We start from the raw sequence: 23175 nt of genomic DNA, 5'->3' as shown, positions 1-23175 counted from the left end.
ACTACAGGGCTTCTCATTTAGTGGCTCAGTGAGCTACTCAAGGAGGAGGCAACGATTAGGAGGTTTAAGTTGGGAGAGGAATTAAGTGAAAAAAGTCTCCACTACAAACCACATCAGGCTCTCGGCAAGAACTACGTGAAGAAAGGGATCTAAGGCAGGCTTGCGAAGCGGGTCTGGGCTTGCTGGCTGGAGCTAAGGACCGCATGGAGGCCCTTAGGTGCCACCAGTTGATGGCATGGATTGAAACAAAAAAGCGCAGAGCGACAAAAGGGGGGAAATAGGCGGCAGGACCGAGAGAAGGAAGACGAAGACTAGCGGGTCGTTGGGCGCGGCGAGCTTTGTGCCCAGGAGTTGTGCTCCAGGACCCGGGGCGCTGTAACTGGGCGCTCCCATGGCCAGGGGCATCAACCTTGCCCGGGGGTGAACCTTTCCACATGCTCTGCTCCCCTTCCCGCGTCTCCCAGCTGCTAGTCGGTCCTGCTAGGGCACTTCTCGAAACCTGTCCGTAACTAGGAACCCTGGCCCGACTTTGATGGCCTTGATAACTTAGCCCGGCGACCTGACCTCTTTTCTCCCGCTCCACTCCCACCCACTCGGCCCCACCGCCGGGTTCGCCTGCAGCGCTGGGGTCGACCAGATACTCTGCGGCTCGGTTGCCGCCAAGACCCGGAGAGTGGAGCCAGCTCCGGCCGCGCCGGGGGCGCGCGCGCGCGTTCTCGCTCGTTGCTAGCAGGGGTAGTGGGCATGCGCGGCGCGCGGCTGGCTTTGGCGGCGAGCGGGTGAGCGGGCGGGGAGCTCCAGACTTCACAGGCGGCGGCGGGCGCGGCGGTCTTGCCCAGCGCGAGACCGGCGCTGTGCTCGCCCGGGAGATCGCTGCTCTCCAGCCCGGCGCCGACCGCCGCTTTGAGGCTCGCGGGGGATTGGAAGGGCGTGGTCCCGGTCGGGGGCTTTCTCCCGGCCGCCGCCTGCCTCGTCCCGCCTCGAGGCGCCTCCGGGGAAAGCCACGGCCCCGAGGGCGGATCCGAGGTAAGAGCCCCTCGGGCGAAAGGCGCCGGCCGGGGGTCCAGCTGTTGGAACTCCGACTGGATTTTAAAAATCCGCCTTTGTGTGCTCGGGTGGAGCGGTGCCAGGCGCCGCGTCCGCTTCCATTCACTTTGACTGCTTTCAACTGGTGTCGGGAGCCAGGTGTGCCGGGGCGCCGCTGCCGGAGCGCGCCGGTGCGCCCGGCAGTGGAGCGCCGCCGAGCGGGTGCCGACCTTCGGCCGCCCGCCGCCCCGCGCCGCCCGCGGAGCCCGAGGCTCGGGGAGGGGTGGGCAGAGAAGATCCTCAGTGTCCTTGTAATATTTCCTGGTAACCTGAGCTTCCGCACCTCTACACCTGCGCCTGTCTGGCCCGTGGGGCGACTACGAAAGCGGTGTTCTCACGGCGTCTTTGAGGCTCGGGGTTTCGAGAGCTACCCTCCCCACGCTCAGATGGAGGGGGTCTTTGCAGATGGAGAGTTTGGGGGCAAGGTCCCACCGTCGCATACCCTCTCACATTAAGATAGCTCGTTGTTTTTGAACAGTTGTCACTCCTGATTCCTGTTGAGTTTCCGATCTTAGTTTGTTCCACTTTAATCCCCATTTTACTTTTGGAAGATGGCCTTTCTGGTGTCTTTGTCAACTAACGCCTTTGGAGTTGACTTCTCCGCGTATGAAGAGCCGGTTCGCTTCTCCTGTGGTCACTCTTCTTTCTTTTCAAGGATTATCTATGTGCAGAAATCTTTGCGCGGATCGTTTCTTCCTTTGCATTGTTTCTCAAATCCTTCTTTTCCCGTAGACCCATAGTACTGCTGGAATCTTTTTGGGGGTAGGACGCCTGTGGTATTAGGATTTGAAAACCATAGACGTCTAGAGCCGTAGAGCATTAAGATTTGGAATTCTCCTTTACAAAACGTATTTTAACGAAATGCATTACTGCATTTCTTTTGAAGATTTCATTTGTCTCATAAGAGGAATAGTAATATTTTAAGAGTTCAGATAACACTTGGTTTCAGATGCATAGGAACAACTTGATTTTGGCTTTGTTATTCTTTTGCGAGATAGGATAATTAGGATTCCCAGAAGACTTTACACACACATGCATATGGAAATACACAGGAATAGCAAAGTAGTTGTGTTGTGTGTTGCTTCTAATTTATTTGTACCGAGAGGTTACTATTCTGAAGGGACTTGGGTTTTGCAAAGGGTGCACTTCATGTAGATCGTGTGGACATTGAAATTAAAGTCAGTGTCATCCTGTCTCATAGATTTCCAGTTTGGAATCGGAGTTCTTCAGATAGATTGTTACAGTTCTTAAGTTGCTAGTGTCAAAAAACTTTGGTCATGGGTTCACACTTTGACTTATAATTAGAAAAATAATGCGCTTTATACAATTGCCACTAAAGGGTATCACAAATGTAATAACATTTTATAGAAAGCCTTTAGTGCAGAATTCATAGATTAAAGCTTTTTAAAATTCCACAAGTCGTTCAATCCACAGCAGAAAAAAGAAAAAAAAAAAAAAGAAAACTTTTAATTCCACCATTCTGAAATAACCACTGTTCACAATATTTGGTACCTTCTTTTTGAAATCTTTTTTCTTCCCACTTTCCAATGCCATTGAATATCAGTAAGTAGTGGTTTTCAGCCTTTTATTAATGATGGGACCATACTTGAAGTTGAATTTGGGGTGATTTTTCAGCGTGGTTTATTCTGGATTGTCTTCTATCAGGAGTCTAATGTCTAATTTTGAACTCTTTGCTTGTTTCAGGTCAAATGAAAATATTGCCTTTTGTTTTCATTTCTGATTTTTTCCTCTTTTCAATTTTTTACCTACGCTGATACTTTTCAGTTATTAATCCTTTTCCATGCTATAACATAGACTTTGTATTTTTGCTTTCAGTTTTTATTTGATAGACCCCAAATCCTAGACCCTTCCTTTTCTTGAGCTATACTGCATACATGTACACTCACTGCTTTTTATTTTTCTGCTGACTCTTCTGTTTTCTTCATTTACCCATTTTAATTCTGCAGGAGCTCACTTAAACCATGGTTTGTATAGGAGAATATGGTATCCACAATAAAAGATGATAGTTTTTCTCAAGGTCACTCGTTAAATGCTTAAAGTTTTGCTGGGTGAGTATTTTAGCACTGATTTCATTTATGTAAAATTTAAGTTAGCTTTGGTGAGTTGTATTAAACAGATTTGGATCATCACAAAAACAACCTAAGTTAATGATAGGTTATAAACTTTCAGACATCTGCAATGGTATGTAAGGGGAAAAGTGGAATTTTAGTTAAAGTGCTTTAGCTATAGTACATCCCTGCTGGGAATTACTGCATGAAATTGTTTGCAGCTGTTAGTGATTGAAAATATTTTCTTAAGGAAAATTCTGTAACAACATAGTTGTCAACATTTTAACTTTAATGTATGCAGGAAAGGTGCTCGGTGTTTCAGTACAGCTTCTGCAGTGTTTTCTAAAGATTTTATTTTTATTTATTTATTGGACAGAGAGAGTGATCACAAGTAGGCAGAGAGGCCTGGACGGAGGGAGGGTGTGTGGAGCAGGCTCCCTGCTGAGCTGAGAGCTGGATGGGATGCCATGTGGGGCTTGATCCTCAGGACCCTGAGATCATGACCTGAGCCAAAAGCAGAGGCTTAACCCACTGAGCCACCCAGGCACCCCTCTGCAGTGTTTTCTAGATATATTCTTAGAAATATTTAAAAATCTATATTTTCCTTTTAGACTAGTTTTAGATTTACAGAAAAATTATAAAGATAGGACAGTGACTTCTTATATACTATGTTACCCAATTTCCTCTCTTATTACATCTTACATTAGTATTTGTGATAATTAATGAAGCAGTATTGGAAAAAAAATGAAGCAGTATTGATATGTCATTACTAACTGAGATTCACACTTTATTTAGCTTTCCTCAATGTTTATCGGATGTCCTTTTTCTGTTTCAGGACTCTACCATCTTAGATACCATATTACACTTTAGTTGTCATGCCTCCTTATGGTCCTTTTGGCTGTGACAGCTTGATAGACCTTGTTTTTGATGACCTTCACGGTTGTGAGGAGTATTGATGAGATATTGGGTAGAATGACCTTCTACTGAAATTAGTGTGACTTTGTTGCCGCGATCAGACTGGGCTTTTAGTTTTTTGAAAGGAAGATCACAGAAGTAAAATGCTGTTTTTATTACATCATATAAAAGGTACGAGCTATCAACATGACTTATCACTGTTGATAATGATCTTGATCGCCTGCCTGAGTTAGTGTTTGGTAGGTTTCTACCCTGAAAAGTTACTCTTCTTTTTATGCTGTACTTTTAGAAGAAAGTCATCTTGCACAGCACACATTTAAGGAGTGGATAGTTACTTTTCCTCCCTGAGGGTGGAGTATCTATATAAATTATTTAGAATTCTTCTGCATGGAAGATTTTTCTTTTCTCCCCATTTGTGTATTTACTCAGTCATTTACTTATATTGGTCTGTAGTCATGGATGTACATTATATACTTTTGGTTATAATCCAGTACTACTTTATTTTGTTGCTCAAGTTGTTTCAGCTTTGGCCGTTGGGAGCTCCTTCAGTTGGTTCTTGTGTCCCCTTGACATGTCTCCATCCATGTGAGGTATTTTTTTGTTGTTGTTGTTAATAATTTCCTTACTTTCTGACATTAAAAGATGTTCCAGGCTCATTTTTTATATTTCCACTACCTGTCCCAGTCCCAGAATCAACCAGAAAGAATCTGTTTCATCTTCTTGGGAAATAGTATTAGAAGCCAAGATTTGGGTGCTGAGTTCTTGTTGCTACTGGGATGTCATTGCCTCAGATCCTCTTATCTACAGAGCAGGAAACATATGTATATATGCAAAGCCTATATATACCCCTATCTATACATATTTCTCTACATAATCATATGTATCCATGTTAAGCGAAATATGAGTTCATATGGATATCTACAACCTTACCTACTCTATTACCACGTGTGTCATTCTGGCCTTCTCTTGTTTATCTGTAAACTCATCCCAACCATGAAAAGAAACCTGGCTCCCACCACCTGTCATCCATTTACTTAATTGTCATTCCTTTTATATACTTATACCAGTATTGAAATTACTAACTTGTGCTCTCTTTACAGAGTGGGAAACAACTTTATCAACTAGAGTACAGTTCTTATGTACAGTTCCTTTTGCTTTTAGTTTAGATTCCATTCCTTTTTCCCCATCCCACTTAGTGAGATAGTTGCACACCTTAATAATAGTGTCAGATCCTTTTGTCACAATTTTTGTTCCATCCTGGGATCCTTCTGACCTTCTAAATGATTTTTTAAAAGTTTGCATACACTGAAGTTCTCTCTTTGTCCTATAAAGTTCTCTGGGTTTTGAAAAATGTATCATTTCATGTATCCTTTATTATAGTATCAAAGTATCATACATTAAAAAAAAAACAACCTGTGCTTCATTTATCACTCCCTTAATCCCCCCTCTCCTCTTTCCCCCTCCCCCACAACCACTGATTATTATTTTTTTAAATGGTCCCTATAGTTTTGCCTTTTCCAGACATCATATAATGGGAATCATGCAGCCTTGTCAGACTGGCTTCTTTCACTTATGGATATGCATTTAAGGTTTGTTATGTCTTCTTGTGATTTGATAGCTCATTTCTTTTTATTACTTGGTAATTTTCCAATTTATGGGTGTTATCACAGTTTGTGTATCTATTCATTTATTGATGGACATCTTTGTTACTTCCAGTTTCGTGCAACTATAAACAAAGCTGCTACAAATATTCATGGGCAAGTTTTTGTGTAGACACAAGATTTTACATTATTTGGGTAAATACCTAGGAACATGATCACTGGATCATATGATAAGATTATTGTTAGCTTTATATGATTTTGCCAAACTGTTTTCCAGAGTGCCTGTGCCATTTTCATTCCCATCAACAATTAACGCAAGCTCCTGTTTCTTCTCCTTGTCAATTTTGGATATTGTCAGTTTTATGGATTTTATGTATTCTAGTAGGTATAATAATATCTCATTGTTGCTTTAATTTGCCGTTCCTTAATGACATTTAGTGTTAAACATCTTTTCATATGCTGTTGTATTCTGTATATTTTCCTTGGGGAGTTATCTGTTCTGAACTTTTGCCCATTTGTTAATAGGGTTGTCAGTTTTCTTATTGTTTTAAGAATTCTTTGTATCTTTTTCATATCATCATTTTATCAGATATGTATTTTGCTGATATCTTCTTCTATTCTGGCTTTTCTTTTTATTCTCTTAACAGTGTCTTTTCAGGGCAAATGTTTTTAATTTTAATGAAATCCAACTTGTCAATTTCATGGATAAATTTTTGGTGTTACATTTTAAAAAACTCATTGCCAAATTCAAGGCCATCTAGATTTTATCATTTTTTTTAGGAGTTTTATAATTTTACTTTTAGGTCTTTGACCCATTTTTGGTTAATTTTTATGAAAAGTGTAAAGTCTGTGTCTAGATTCTCTTTTTTCAGTTGTACCAGTACCAAGTAAATGAGATTTTTTTTTTAATTTTTTAAATTTATTTGACAGAGAGAAATCACAAGTAGGAAGAGAGGCAGGCAGAGAGAGAGGGGAGAAAGCAGGTTCCCTGCGGAGCAGAGAGCCCGACGTGGGGCTCGATCCCAGAACCCTGGGATCATGACCCGAGCCGAAGGCAGAGGCTTTAACCCACTGAGCCACCCAAGCGCCCCCAAGTAAATGAGATTTTTAAGTCAACTAGATTATAAATTGGGATTAGGATTGAAAAGAAAGTGTTTTTATTTGATTTTTAAAAGCCTTCTGCAAAATTGCTTAAAGAAAACAGTTGAGAAATGACTCGGAACCTAAAATGTAGTAATACGTATAGACTGTGTGTTGAGATTAGTTCCTGGCATTTGTGGAAGATGGAATTTTTTTTTTAAATAAAAGATTTTATTTGTTTTTAATTTAAAAATATTGTATTTATTTATTTGATAGCACAAGGAGGAGGGAGAGGGAGAAGCAGGCTCCCCACTAAGCAGGGAGCCTGATGCTGGGCTCTATCCCAGGACCCTGGGATCATGACGTGAGCCAAAGGCAAATAGACAGTTAACCGATGATCCACCAGGTGCCCAGAAGATGGAATTGTTAGAGTGATATCTATCAATTCTTTCAGATCTAGACATAAGAAATAATTATTAAGGTTTTCTATTTCACAAAAAGTATCCGAAATAAGGGTATTGCAAGGTGTATGCTGAGAAGAGGCAGATGATGTATTTACCATCTAGAAACTTGATATATAACTCTATGGTCTTGACTCTTATCCCATGCCACTCTTCTTGCCAGAAAGAAGTAACTTTTTCAAAAAGTACCTTTCTTTTGATATGTCAGTAACACAGTTAATGACATTGGGACCATAATTTTTAATATTGTTATGCTACAGATAGAACCATTAGCTTCCAAAAAGAATCTAGTGAGATTTGACATAGTGGAAGTAGCAGCTTTGGTGTGGCAGGTGTTACATACGTTATCTTTTTAAACTCTTACAAAAGCTCTTTAAGGCAGTTCTCCTTTTTGCATATTACAGGTAAGAAATGTGTTCAGAAAGATAAAGTGACTTGTCGGTGATCCATATGGGGAGAAAGGGATAGAGATTGGATGGGAACTTTGATCTTTTTGATTCCAAAGCTTTCCAGTTGGTTGTGTGATCTCTCATAAAAGAAAAAGGCAAGGATAGTTAGTATCATATGTCCTTGATTTTATTCCTTTCTTTAAAATTTGTATATGTCTTAAATGACTACTGGGTGAAATGAGAATGGCTCAAAAATTTTGTTTTTGAGATACATGGAGGTTCTTTTAACCTTTTTCTTTTTTTCTTGTTGTCTGATCTACATCTTAGTGGCTCAGAGGTGTGAATTATTGGGAAATGGTTATAAAGAATGAAGTTCCTTTAACGAGAGGAACTTGGGCACCTGGGTGGCTCACTTGGTTGAGCAACTGCTTTTGGCTCAGGTCATGATCCTGGAGTGCTGGAATGGAATCCTGCTTCAGGTTTCCAGCTCCACGGGGAGTCTGCTTCTCTCTCTGACTTTGTCCCTCTCATGCTCTCTCTCTCTCAAATAAATAAATAAAATCTTAAAAAAAAATAAAAAAGAGAGGAACTTGTGGGGCTTAGGAAAAATAAAACACATAATAGTAAAAGTAGCTAATTGTTTATACCTTTCCCCCACTAAATTGTAAGTTTCTTGAGGGCAGGGAACTAAACTCAGTTATCTTTAAGCACAGCTTAAATGTGTCGTATATGTTGTATATGATACACACAAAATGTTTTCTGAAAGAAATAAGCACTTACTAGCATACTCTTTATGGAAGAACATTTAAATTTTTTTTTAAAGATTTTATTTATTTATTTGACAGAGATCACAAGTAGGCAGAGAGGCAGGCAGAGAGAGAGAGAGAGAGGAGGAAGCAGGCTCCCTGCTGAGCAGAGAGCCGATGTGGGACTCGATCCCAGGACCCTGAGATCATGACCTGAGCTGAAGGCAGCGGCTTAACCCACTGAGCCACCCAGGCGCCCTGGAAGAACATTTAGAAGGGGAGGGATTTTCCTCCCAGAGTAAGTTGAACATTGTTACCTTTCATGTATTCATTCATTCATCATTTATGGAGCATTTCTGGAGTATCTGTTCTGTGCCAGACCCTGGGAATACAAAGATGGATGAGACAGGATCTCTGCTTTCTGTCTTCAGGGAACCCAGAGAATGGGACAATCATTTTAATAGAGTATAGAACTCATGAATGTATGCGTTAAATGAACAAGCAAGCAAGCAATGGACTTTGAAATCAGAAAGACTTTATCTGCCTTAGTTTTCTTATCTAGGAAGTGGAAATGATAATAGTACCTATTTGACACAGTTGTTGCGGGTAGGTTAAATGAACAAAAATTATATTTATATCTCATCACATAGACAAAAGGAGAGGCCCACTGTGGCTGAGGAATCAGAAAAATCTTTACTGAAGAATGTGACATTTGGGTTTTATAGAATGAATTTTTGAGGCCAAGAATAAGAGTATGAGGAGGGACTCTGGGGCATTCCAGGCAGAAAGATGAATATGTTTGATGTGAAGAATGGTAGACATGACAGGAGTAATGGGAAATTCTGCACATTCTCACAGAGTCTATAGGGATATTAGAAAGAACTGAATAATCAGTTATTTTTCATTTTTGTAGTAACAATGCAATACAGTATTCATTGCATCATAGTAGGAGAGGATAAAGATCCCAAACCTGGTTGTTGTTGTTTTTTTTTTTAAAGATTTTATTTATTTATTTGACAGACGGAGATCACAAGTAGGTAGAGAAGCAGGCAGAGAGAGAGGAGGAAGCAGGCTCCCAGCTGAGCAGAGAGCCCGATGTGGGCCTCGATCCCAGGACACTGGGATCATGACCTGAGCCGAAGGCGGAGACTTTAACCCACTGAGCCACCCAGGCACCCGCCAAACCTGTTTTAATTGCATGAATCTCCTCTTCTAATCCTATGACTTTCTAAATATAGTCCTTTATATAGTAGATAAATTCTTGTTTTTTGTTTTTTGTTTTCCCCAGTCCTGTGATACTCAAGTGATTTTTATTAAGAAAGAGGACTTGTGTGTTTTGGGGTAAAATCAGAGGTTCTGTCTCAAGCCATGCTTATATTTAGTAGCATAGCAATATTAGAAATGTAACATCCTATAAAGGCACCATCTAGTCCTGTTTGAGCCAATCCAGAATTCTAAGAGCCATGAATGGTTTCTGAATAGAACCTGAACATAATACTTAGCAATATACTAAAATAATTTGTTAATTGTATGAATTATGTGCTTGTTGGGGGTTAGAGTTCTACAGCTGAAAAATCATGTTTTTAATATAAGGGGAGAAGAGAAAAAGGAAAGACAAAATAGAAAATAAATGAACATTAATAGAGGGAAGAGAAATTTATATTTAAAGAGAGTGGTGAAAGTCCAGAACCAGACTATTTCACAGTTACATTTTACCAAACATTTAAAGAGGAGTTAATACCTATCCTTCTCAAACTGTTCCAAAAAGTTTTAAGAGGAAGAAGTGTTTCCAAATACGTTATCTAAGTTCAGCATTAGTCTGATATGAAAACCTGATAAAGACACTACAAAAAAAGAAAATTACAGACCAGTATCCCTGATGAACATAAATGCAGAAATCCTCAACAAAATATTAGCAATCCGAATTTGATAATACATTGAAAGGATCCTATACCAGGATAAGGTGGGATTTATTCTGGGGATTCAAAGATATTTCAATATCTGCAAATTAGTCAGTGTGACAAACCACATTAACAAAGTGAAGAGTAAGAATTAATGTGATCAACTCATTAGAAGCAGTAAAAGCATTTGACAAAATTCAATGTACATTTATGATAAACACTTTATTAGGAGGGAACATACCTCAACCTTATAAAGACCCTATATGACAAACCCATAGCTAACATGATACCAAACTGTGAAAAACTGAAACCATTTCTTTTAAGATCAGGAATAAGACAAGATTGCCTATTTTCACCACTTTTATTCAACATAGTACTGGAAGTCTGGCCACAATGTTCAGACAAGAAAATTGGAAAAGAAGAAGTAAAATTCACTATTTGTAGATAGCATGCTACTATACTATATATGGAAAAACCCAAAGACTCCATAAAAACACTTAGAACTAATAAACAAGTTCAGTAAGATTGCAGGATACAAAATCAATAGCAAAAATTAGTTCCATTTCCATATACTAACATCAAGCTGTCTGAAAAGGAAATGAGAAGAGCAATTCCATTTACAATAGCAACAAAAAGAACAAAGTACTTAGTAATGAACTAAGGAGGTGAAAGACTTGTATAATAGAAAACTACAAAGCACTGATAAAAGAAGTTAAACAAACAAATGGAAAGACATCCCATATTCATGGATTAGAAGATTAATGCCCATTAAATGTCCATACCACTCAAAGCAATTTTAAGATTCAATGCAGTTCTCATAACACCAATAGCATTTTCCACAGAACTAGAAGAAATAAATCTTAAAATGTGTATGGATCTGCAATAGATCCTTAATGACCAAAGCAACTTTGAGAAAGAACAGAGCTGAAGGTATCACATTCCCTGATTTCAAACTGTACTGCAAAGTTGTCATACTCAAGTAGTGTGGTATTAGCACAAAAAGAGACCAGTGGAACAGAAAAGACAGCCCAGAAATCAACCCACACTCATATTGTCAATCTGTAACAAGGGAAGCAAGGATATATAGTTGGGAAAAGACAGTCTCTTCAGTAAGTGGTGTTGGAAAAATTGGACAGCTACCTGCAAAAGAATGGAACTGGACTATCTTTTTATACCATATGCAAAAATAAACTCAAAATGGACTAAAGAGCTAAATGTAAGACCTGAAACTATAAAACTCTTAAAAGAGAACCTAGGCGGTAAGCTCTCGGACCTCAGTCGTAGCAACATTTTTTTTTTTTGGATTTGTCTCTTCTCAAGGAAGGGCAACAAAAGCAAAAATAAACAGGTGGTACCACATCAAACTACAAAGCTTTTGCATAGTAAAGGAAACCAATAAAATGGAAAGGCAACCTACTGAATGGGAAGGGATATTTGCAAATGCTATGTTCAATAAAGGCTTAATATCCGAAAATATAAAGAACTTAGTACAATTCAACCCTGGGTGCCTGGGTGAGTCAGTCTGTTAAAAACCTGCCTTCAGCTCAGGTCATGATCCCGGGGTCCTGGGATTGAGCTCTGAATCAGGCTCCTTGCTCAGTGGGAAGTCTCCTTCTCCCTCTGCCCTCCTCCCCCCGCCCCGACACCTGGCCCCTGGCTCATGCATGCTATCTCTCTCTGTCTCTCAAGTAAATAAAGTATTTAAAAAAAAAAATACAACTCAACAGCAGAAACCTCCCCAAAATCCAAATAAATAAAGGGCAGAGGACCTGTATAGACATTTTTCCAAAGTAGACAAGACATGTGTCCAACAGACACATGAAACAATGCTCTATATCATCACTCATACTCTCATCATCAGAGAAATGCAAATTAAAACCACAGTAAGGTATCACCTCACACCTGTCAGATGGCTGTTATCAAAAAGATAAGAAGTAATAAATGTTGGCAGGGGGGGCTCCTGAGTGGCTCAGTGGTTTAAGCCTCTGCCTTCAGCTCGGGTCATGATCTCAGGGTCCTGGGATTGAGCCCCACATCGGGCTCTCTGCTCAGCGGGGAGCCTGCTCCCCCCCCCCCCCCGCCTGCCTTCCTGCCTACTTGTGATCTCTCTCTATCCAATAAATAAATAAAAAAAAAATCTTAATAAATGTTGGCAAGGATGTGGAGAAAAGGGAATCAATCCTCAAACACTGTGGAAGGAATTTAAATTAGTTCAGCAACTATGGAAAAACAGTATGGAGCTTCCTAAAATAATTAAAAATAGAAATACATTATGATCAAGGAATTCTATTTTATTTGAAGAAAATGAAAACATGAGTATGTACTCATATGTTCTTTGCAGCTTTGCTTACAGTAGCCAAGATATGGAAGCAACCTAAGTGGCTGTCAATAGATGAATGATGAATGAATAAAGATGATATAGTGTGCGCGCACACACACACACACAGGAATATTAATCAGCCATAAAAAAGAATGAAATCTTGACACTTGTGTCATTGTGGATAGACATAAAGGGTATTCTATAAGTGATATAAAGCAGAGAAAGACAAATACTGTGTGATTTCCCTTAAATGTGGAATCTAGAGAACAAAGGAACAAACAAAACAGAAATAGTCTCAAGTATAGAAAACAAACTGGTGGTTGCCAGAGGGGCGTATGGAATGGGAGTATGGGCAAAAAGATGAAGGGGATTAAGAGGTATAAATTTTTAGTTATAAAAGAAGTAAGTCATGAGGATAAAAGGTACAGCATAGGAAATAGTCAGTAGTATTGTAATAACTAGATATGGTAATGAATGGTAACTAGGCTTACTGTGGTGATTATTTCATAATGTATGTAAATATTGATTCATTATGTTATATACCTGAAACTAATAAAATACTGTATATCAACTATTCTTGGACAATAACCAAAAAAGTTAAAAAAAAAGGGAAAACACATCTTTTAAATCCCTTTTAAAGTCTATTGATATGAATTTCATTTTATTTAGAAAGTCTTTGATTAGCACCACTAAAATGTTATATTTCTTTTAGAATATTACTATGAGCATATTACTCCTTATTCTAGAAATATACATGTATTATTGGTATATTATTTATTTAGAAATACGTATATTATTGGTATATTATTTATTTGCTTAGTGCAGCAATAGAATGTTTCCAGTGTCTGAAATATAAAGTTTGTGATCATTAAACACTGTAAATTTTTTTGCTGATTATAGTTTTTGTAATATTTTGTAATATTGTAATTGTTTCTATTTTTCACTAGAAAATAAAATATTTTAAAAGTGCAAGTAGTGAAACAAATCTGTAAAGAAAAGTATATGTGAAATTTGTCATTGAAGTCCTTGAATACAATGTTTAGTCTTCTATAATAATTTTAACATTTGAAGTTAATGCTATCTTTAGACATGAACATACAGTAAGGTGATTTTGAATATATTGACTTTTAAATTTGAAGAAAGATATACTTGTGATGTTAGAGAATATACATTTAGCTTTGATAAACGGAGGAAAATAGAACATTACTATATCTCTGTATAGTTGCCCCCCCTTCCTCCAACAGCATGCTCAGCGTGTGTTTGTACGTATGTGTGTAGGTAATTTCCAATTTCCTTTCCAGCGTATTTTCAAAACTTTAACTGTTTTATGACCAACCATATATTGGGATTTTAAAATATTACTTTTTAATATAGAAAAAATATTGATTAGAAACCCTATCTTTAGGTTCAGTTGTTTATTTTAGCATGTTTATCTTCACTGTTAAAACTTGTGATGTATAATCTTATTTTTCAGGACTGTATACCACAACTCGTGTTATTTATTTATTTATTTTTACATCTCAAGATCATTTTAGTCAAGAGAAGACATTAATTTTATTGGTAGTAATTTTATTTCATTCTTTTTTGGGGCCTTGTTAGTTCTGAATAGTTTTAAAGCAACAGAACTCTTTCTGTGATAAAAATCTAGTCATTGGGACAAGTCTTGTAGTGTTTTTCACATGATGCTCATGCATGTAAAGGTGGGGAATCAATATGTATGTCTAAAGAATTTATATGAAAGAGGTATGGTTAATTATTGAGGAAAGGAGCCCTCTAAAGATTTTAAATAGATTTACATTAATTCACAGATTTGTTTAATGTTTCATCTCTTCTTTTAGTTTTAAAGACTTTATTTATTTTGTATGAGAGAGCACAGGCAGGGGGTGGGGCAGGGAGGGCGGGGTCAGAGAGGGACAAGCAGACTCTGTGCTGAGTGAGGAGCCCTGTGTAGGGCTTGATCTAATGACCCTGAGATCCTGACCTGAATGGAAGTCAGGAGTTGGGTGCTTAACTGCTGAGCCACTCAGGCACCCCTCATCTCTTTGATTTTTAAATGACTGATCCATGATAGCCAAGCTTAAATAATAATGTGTAAAGAATAATAAAACAAAATTTTGTAAAAAATTAAAACCTCATTTAAATTTAGGGATGATCAGTTCTGTATTGTTTGTATATTGGTATATTTGCTATCTTTGTAGAATTACAGAATAAAATGTTTAAAGCTTCAACTTTTCTTTTCATATTATTTAATTTTTTTTAATGTTTCTTATCCATATAATTGAAACAAAAAGTTTTAGCACCATTTACTATAAGATCTATGCTCTTGGCCATGTTTCACATATTTCAAAGCTATCTTAAGACTCATTACCTTCTTAAAAAAAAAAAAAAAAGACTCATTACCTTCTATGGTCTCATGAAGAAAATAGTCATAAAAATTCTGAAGCAGATAAATGACCATGTGGGTTTTTCCCTTGATAGGCCTTCTCCATCTTGCTTCTCTCATCCTTGTTTTACCCCATCCTCTAGCCCCAGTGTCTGACAGCTTTTTTTTTCAATCCTCAGATGACTTAGTTGAAACATGTATCTTTCATTACTTTGCTATCTTTCCAGTTACTGTTGTAACTTTTTCTCACTGCCTGGTGAGATCTCAGTCATGGAGACTGAAGTCTGAATAAAAGGGGGCATTCATGGCGGTTATGACAGTGAAGGTTAAGTTGAGGCTGCTAGAGAGTTTGAAACAAAGGAGTGATTGAATGCCTCATCACCTTCTTCTTATTTGGGTAGTAAATAGATTATTTTGGAAGTAGTAAGTCTCATTATAAAGATAATGAAATCCTGTCCAGACTGAATACATTAACAGTGATTAACTTCAGCTGCAATACATTTTAACACCAGTTTTTATAGTAATTAGGAAAGACCCACTATGGTTTTGTTTGTATATTAGAATATATGCTACTGGCTTTCCCCTCCTTCCCTCTCTCTCTCTCTTTCTTTCTTTTTCTTTTTTTCTTCCTTTTTTACATTTTGTTTTGTAGGAGCTCCTTAACACTGTAGGGAATTTTAGAATTTGAGTTCAAATATATCTCAAGTAAAGTCATATAATATAAAAAATAATTTTACAATGGAATACTCCATGGCTTTCTAAAGAGTCTTAGAACTGGAATAAAAGTCTCTATCTTACCTCCAAGACTTCCTGCCCTTCACCTACATCTGTTACTAGTAGTTATTTCTGTTTTCTCACTCTGCCATGTAGTTAATGGAAATAATTGAAGTATGAATTTGGGAGATATTTATTATAGAATAGAAGACCTGACGATAGGGGATAACTTAACCTAATGGTTACCAGTTATATTTTGTTTTGTATTTGTGGTTTTTAAAAGTACTTATATGATCAAACTGAAAGAAAGATTCCGTACTAATGGATAAAGTAGTAAAATGATTGGGAAAACTAGTGATGGTACTATCTGATTGTAGGGAAGTTTGGTGTGACAAAAGTAGAAACACTAAAATGTCACAGGAACATATAAACCATTTTTTTTTTTAAAGATTTTATTTATTTATTTCACAGACACATCACAAGTAGGCAGAGAGGCAGGCAGAGAGAGGAGGAAGCAGGCTCCCCGCTGAGCAGAGAGCCCGATGCAGGACTCGATCCCGGGACCCCGAGATCATGACCTGAGCCGAAGGCAGCGGCTTAACCCACTGAGCCACCCAGGCGCCCCATATAAACCATTTTAACCATCACTGTGCTGTTGATCAGCTACATCTGGGGAACTCTGTTTATATATATTGTAACAATGTATTACATAATAGAAATATATATTAAATATTTACTCAAACACAAAATAAAAGACAGGCATTCTTAATATTGCAAGATTTGACAGCTAGAGCTTTCTAGCTAGCATTGATTCTGTTAGACTAATGTGGACATTAATTGGATCTTAGACATTAGGTGTAACAAATGCTTACTATGTGTGGAGGCTGATGTAGTTACATATTCTTGAGAGAACGGACATGAATGTGAGGGAAAGCTTTTTAGATTAGGTAGCTGATTCAAGCCTGCTGAATTTTTCTTTTTTTCCAATGGAGGACAAGAGCCTGTAGATTTTTGCAAGGGATTGATTTGAGAACATAGCTTAATTTTTAAGGTCAAAGAAACTAATTCAGCTCAGAGTGTTTTTGGTTTTGTTTCTGAAAGAACTTCTAAAAACTTCTAGCTGTGATCTTTCAGCTTCCTATTCCTCCCTCTCTAATTACTCTTAGCAAGGTTTTGCTGTCAACCCTGGCAATCATTGGGAAGGATAATACTGGGGTGAAATTTCTTTTTCTTTTTTTTTTTTTTTTTTTTTTTTTTACAATTTCTTTTAAAAAAATTGTGCAAGTGGAACGTGTACACAAATGAATACTTAATACAACAAAATGCATATGGAACTGTCCTTTGTATGTGATGGTGAGTTTTGTTTGTTGTACTGGTGATAGAGCTTGTTTGATCCATTTCTACTTTCTCTGGTAATTCTTCTTGTGATATGTATATATGAGTTAGTTATATGAGATTAGGGATTTGGCTAAACTGTTAGCAGAGTCATTGGTTTAATTCAACTCACTTTAATTTCTTCATCTAATAGTCTTGGACATATACAGCTTTATTTAATAGAAACTAGCTTGTTTCAGTTAGTGGAATTTATATGTCAATAAAGAAGTAAAAAAAAAAAGAAATACTAAGTAAGTGCCTATTAAGTGTTAGATGTATTACTAAATAATAAAGATGCTGCAATTGAGACAGCAGATAAGATTTATATCCTTACTGAATTTACAGATGTCAGAAGCCTAAATTAAAAGAACCATAAAAACTTAAGCAATCAGATTCTAGGTAAATGGTAAAAATATGGAAAATAATAACTTTTCTCAACTTCTCTCCCTCCTTCTTTCTAACTTCTAAGAGAGTGAAGATAGTCATATTTTGTATTATAATTTTTACATGTAATGATATTGTAGATTTATAAGTACTTTGAAATTATGAGTCATTTTACAATAATTCCACTACAGGAAGTTTTATTTATGAAGAGCTTTGGTAAAAACTATAATACAACAGTACTCCCTTTGAAAGATACTCAGCAGTTAAGGTTAATTTAAGATCAGATCAGACAAGCATGGTTTGTGTTATTTTATAGACACTATTCAATATTTTGTTCTTGGAAATTTTTAGGAATGAAGAAATTGTTATTCGTAAAATGAAGTCATGCTGAAGACTTAAGGCTGGTTGTAAAGTGTTAATCTTTGGAGAAGGGGAAAGATTTCTTATCTTGAATTTGGAATGTGGGTAACTTTAAGGCTGCTGTATGAAGCAACATCGCCTTTGTATTTTACTTACAAGAGAAAAATGTGTACTCCTTTAGTGGAGCAAAGCACTTTCTGACACACCTCTCAAATTACACACCATTGAAATGATCCCCACAATGTGTTTGGCTCATGTGGTTCTAGTTAGCTACTAAGAATGAAAGATTCATAACGATCTATTTCAAAAAACATCTTTATTTGCGTTGCAAAGAGCTTAATTGTTTGGAAACAGGATCAAGAATTGCTTTCAAGTTATAAGTTGGCATGTATAGGTTGGGCCATGATTGGCATTGAACTTTAAAAGAGAGAATTTCTGTGCAAAGAAGGTTCTCAATAAATATTTATCGAAGCACTGATTGCTATGTTGACTGTAGAAGGATAAAAGTGCCTGAGTTTTCCCACATTGTTAGTGACGTGGACCAAATCTTTTTGTAGCTATTATAGAAAGTCCTGATAACCTTTCCCTTATCTTGCCTTTTGGGCAGTGTATAAGAGAATCCCAGGGAGGAGGAAGTCATACAAACTTGCCAGACAGATGATTGGAGTCCTGGTGGCAAGCTTGTGACCTAATTGTCCAAGCTCTGTCCATGCAACTGTAGAGTTATGGCTATATGCTGTTATCTTGAATAACACTAGGCTTGTATACAAGTTTGGGGGTTGGGAAGAGAAGGAAGTAGGAATAGATACATAAATCTCTCTCTCTAGTTTTGCCAGATCCCATAACATAGAAGCCCTTTTGTTAAAAAAGAAAACTTAATTCATTATTTCCTCATTTTGGTTATTCCTTCTTCTATGGGTCTCAAACAAATAATTAATAGAGGATCTTGTTTGTTTTTTAAAGATTGATGGCATACTCAGTTATTTTTGAAGTTTATTTTGAACACTTTTTTTTTTTTAAGAAAAATGTAGTATGAGAGTGTGTTGGTTAAAGATGGAATTGTTTCTATGTTTTTCTTGTGCAGTAGATTAGGAGGTGCATTTCTGGTAGCAGTTCCCTGATGGTCCCAAGATGGTAAGACTGTTTTCCTCTCATTAAGCAAATATTTATGAGTACATGTAGTTATTATGTTTAGTAAAATTACATAAGATTTCCAACCTTTGTTATAAGTTTTACAAATTGCTACTACAAAAATGAGAATTTTAGACACCAGTATGAGGTAGTTTTATTAGGTCATACACTGCTTTCTGCTTGTCATCTTGCCTCTATAATATTAGCTAGACATGGATGAGATCTTTCTTTTTCTCCTGGTATGGATATAGTTCATGTCATATGCTATTTTGAAATACGTTGAACCAGCTGGGATGATGAAACTGACACAGACTTATGTCAACTGGACCTACATAAATCACACTATTTTTTTCTAGTAAGTACTTAGAATACTTACTTGCTTCTTTGACATCTCTCCCCACCCCCAACACTTTCTGACTTCTCTCTAACATCTCTTGAAGGGGCCAGTAAACCCAGTACTAAAATAGTCTATGCATCTCCCTTTACCAGGTAACTGGTCCCATACATATCTTTAATACCCAATTGCATCAAAATATCTCCTTCATTTTCCTTCTTTCTTTGATGGGGGGAGGTGATTGAATTTCTTTGATCTCAGGATTTTCTTCTGATTTCAATTTGACTTAAATCAAATTGTGATAAGAGAATCATTATTAATCAAAATTAATAACATTGGAATGTAATTTTAATAATTTAGACCTCTGTCTCTTGTAGAAAATATTATGGAATCAATTTAAAATGTTATTCTTCTCCATCTTACGTGTATTTGTCTATGTCAGACTCTTTATATTGTAAGCTCCTAGAGTCCATGTGTCTCTTAATTCTCTTGATGTGATGTTATGCATGTTTGAAAGTTATTTTCTTAATGCCCTCTTTCTGCTGTCTTATTTCTGTCTTATTCCCAGGTGAGATTCCTGAAGAGAACATTATTACCTGTTGTTTCCTCTTCCTCACTCTTCCTGCAGTTGTCTACCCACTGTAATCTAGTGCCTGAGCTCATCATACCTGTAGGTCATTTGTAGTCTTGTAAAAATCCATGCCAAAAGGCAAATGTTTAGTTTTTATCTTGATTTTGCTGTAGCATTTGCTGCAAGCTCTTAGAGGACATGGGCTGTGTTTTGTTCAGTATTGAATTTTTTATTGCTTAGAATTTGTACTGCTTTGTAGATTGTCCATTTACTGAATGAATGTATGCTCGTAATGATCACTTTTTTTTTTTAAAGAATGTTGTCTTCTTTTGGCTCTCCTGGTGCTTTGCAGTTCTTTGCTGCTTTACATCCTACCTCTCTTTTGTTACTTATTTGCACTTAGATGTTTCTTCAGAATATCTACTTCTAGGAGTTTAATATGTAACTAAAAGTTACTGGGAGAGTTGCAAAGTGGTAATCTCAAGAAAATTGTAACTCCATCTGTTGGTAGCAGAGAAAGCCAGTGTTTGTTTGTTTTTTTTTGTTTGTTTGTTTGTTTTTGTTTTTGGCTCTGTTTATTGTTCTGTTCATAATCTGAACACTTACAAATTGAGAAGTTTCATAGTTTTCCAGAATTCTTTTCTCAGCTCTCATCTCATTTCATGTTTCATTGTTTTCCAAGATGACTTCAGCACTTCACATTGTTTTCATTAGAACAATGACTTTCAATTTTTTTTTTTTTAAGATTTTATTTTTTATTTATTTGAGAGAGAGAGACAGTGAGAGAGAGCATGAGCGAGGAGAAGGTCAGAGGGAGAAGCAGACTCCCCATGGAGCTGGGAGCCTGATGTGGGATCCGATCCCGGGACTCCAGGATCACGCCCTGAGCCGGAGGCAGTCGTTTAACCAACTGCGCCACCCAGGCGTCCCAATGACTTTCAATTTTTTATCTCTTGCTGGTAACATTCCCTTAAACTCTAATTCTTTGTTTCTGACTATACCTGAAGCTTGCACAGGTGTCCAAGTCTTCACATTTACCAAAATATATTTGTTGCATTTTTCCCTAAACCTGCTCCCCTCTCTTTTCCCGTTCCTCTAAATGGAGCCACTATTACTGAAATGGTAACATTAATGGTATATGCATCTTTCTGGACTCTTTTTTTGCCTTATGCACCACTTTGTCCCACCTTTAAGTGATCAGTCATCAAATCCTGTTGATTCCTATTACAGAATGGCTGACAGAGCATTCTCTTCTTCTCTTGATCATATATATATATATTTTTAAAGATTTTATTTATTTATTTGACAGACAGAGACCCCAAGTAGGCAGAGAGGCAGACAGAGAGAGAGAGAGAGAGGAGGAAGCAAGGCTTCCCTGCAGCGCAGAGAGCCCGATGCGGGGCTCGATCCCAGGACTCTGGGATCATGACCTGAGCCGAAGTCAGAGGCTTTAACCCACTGAGCCACCCAGGCGCCCCTTCTCTTGATCATATTAATACCTTGCTTAAAATTCTTAAAATTCAGTGTTCCCCATATGCTCGTTAGGAAGTCCAGTTCCTCCTTATAGTGGCACAAAATGAAAGCCCTCTATGACACAGTCTCCCTAGTTTACTTTCAGGTCTCATTCTTTGACTCTTTTACTCCACAAATGCTTTAATAATTGAAGTAATTGAATACACTTAGCTTCATGCTTCCATGACTTCACACAAGCTGTTCCCTTGGCCTGGAGTTTGCTCTCTGTCAACCTCATCATTTTGTCTATATTATTTTCCACTTGGCTTAAAGGTTACTTTCCTGGAAAAAATTAGTCAGTTTCTTCTTTGTGCCCAAGTGGTATCTTATACTCACTGTAAAGTAGTAATTAAGTTGCATTTTATGGTTTATTTACTTGTTTTTCCATTTAACTAGTCTCAACACTTGGAGGTAGAAAATGTGTCTGAGTAATCTTGGTCTGTCATGTGCCATAGCACAATGCTAAGTGTACAGTGTGTACTCAGTTTTTGTTTTAATACATATTCAAGGAATAAATGTTTAAAATGCTTTTTGATCTTAGTGAGATTTCAGTATCTGTTCTACATGTAAACAAAGTATGATAGAAAAACTGAGCAGGGTTCATTTGTTCACTGACTGTTTCATGTTTTCTCTCTATCAGAGTGTTCTAGAGGTGAAGTTGAAAGGTAGATAGAGTTTATCAGCAGTATCATCCCATTTCTTTATCTCTTGTCATTCTTCCATATTTTTACCATAGATGTCACAAGGTTGTCCTCCAGCTGCCCGAGACACATCACTGTTCCCACCTCTCTACCTTTATGAAATTTAACATTCAGTTTATATCCAGCTGGAGCCTGTGATTTATGGGCAAAACGAGGGGATTGGTCCAGTATGGGAAACTTTAAAATTGAACCTTTGCTTCTTGCCACCACCTTTATAACCCTCCTTTTCAGTAAAAGTGGACCTACAGTATTTGCCACTGGATCAGGATTTAATCAAAATGCCTCTCTGGAGGTGACTTATTTTATAATCTTACTTATTTAAGGGAAAAGATTATTAGTAATCAGAATAGATGATAAGGAATCTTTAAATGTATGATACATGAGATAGGTAAAGACTGTGTCGTGTAGCTATCTTATGTTGCTAATGAAAAAAGTAAAACCAAGGCAGGCCAAATGATTTGCCCAATGTCATACAACTAATTCATTGCAGAATTAGTCTTAAAAATCTAAGTATTCTAAGCCTTTGTGTAACTGTACTGATGCTCTCTTTAATTTGGTCAGGAATTTGAAAATTCCTTTACTCAAAATGTTTATCAGCTCTATTTTTCCATTTCTCTGTATTAGGTGTAGTGCTAGGCACTAAGGATGGTAAGGTATAAGGTAGCCTATGTAGTTGGGACTAAATCATGGAGAGAGGCATAAATAATTACAGTAATATAAATGATAGTTCATCTTCTCCACAGGTACAGTTCTTAGGCTTTTATTTAAAATTTATTTATTGAAATTTTAGAACTAATTTGCTCAGCTTATTTCCAGCTCCCAGAGCAATAAAGTAATAGAAGGTTATGAAGAGGTTCTCGAGTAGTATATAAATAGCAAGGGAAGAGACAGCTGAGAGGCTGGTAAGAGAGAGAGGAAAAAATTCTGGCTCATATTATATACTATATACTTTATATAATATATATGTGTGCATATATATATATATAAAGTAAAAGAACCCAAATCATTATAGACTAAGTACATTTTAATTAAGGGGAAAAACTGTGTTTTACACCTCAGTACACTGTAAGAATGTTGTAACACATTATGGTACTTGATACTAAAAATGTCAACCATAAAGTGACCACTAAGAAATGATTCTAG

At 37.2% G+C, this 23175-nt stretch overlaps 1 protein-coding gene across 1 annotated transcript in view; it reads left to right on the top strand.

The window, feature by feature from the left end:
* The first annotated feature begins 835 nt into the window (after positions 1–835).
* EPS8 (epidermal growth factor receptor pathway substrate 8) overlaps positions 836–23175 on the top strand; it is a 183200-nt gene continuing 160860 nt past the window's right edge. Inside the window, exon 1 of the mRNA XM_044228690.1 lies at positions 836–1026. The gene's annotated coding sequence lies outside the window, so the exon portion shown is untranslated. The remainder of the gene's footprint in view (positions 1027–23175) is intronic.

Source organism: Neovison vison, chromosome 12 (genome assembly GCF_020171115.1).
Source record: "Neovison vison isolate M4711 chromosome 12, ASM_NN_V1, whole genome shotgun sequence".
Classification (NCBI taxonomy): domain Eukaryota; kingdom Metazoa; phylum Chordata; class Mammalia; order Carnivora; family Mustelidae; genus Neogale; species Neogale vison.
This window is presented reverse-complemented; position numbering and strand designations above follow the sequence as displayed.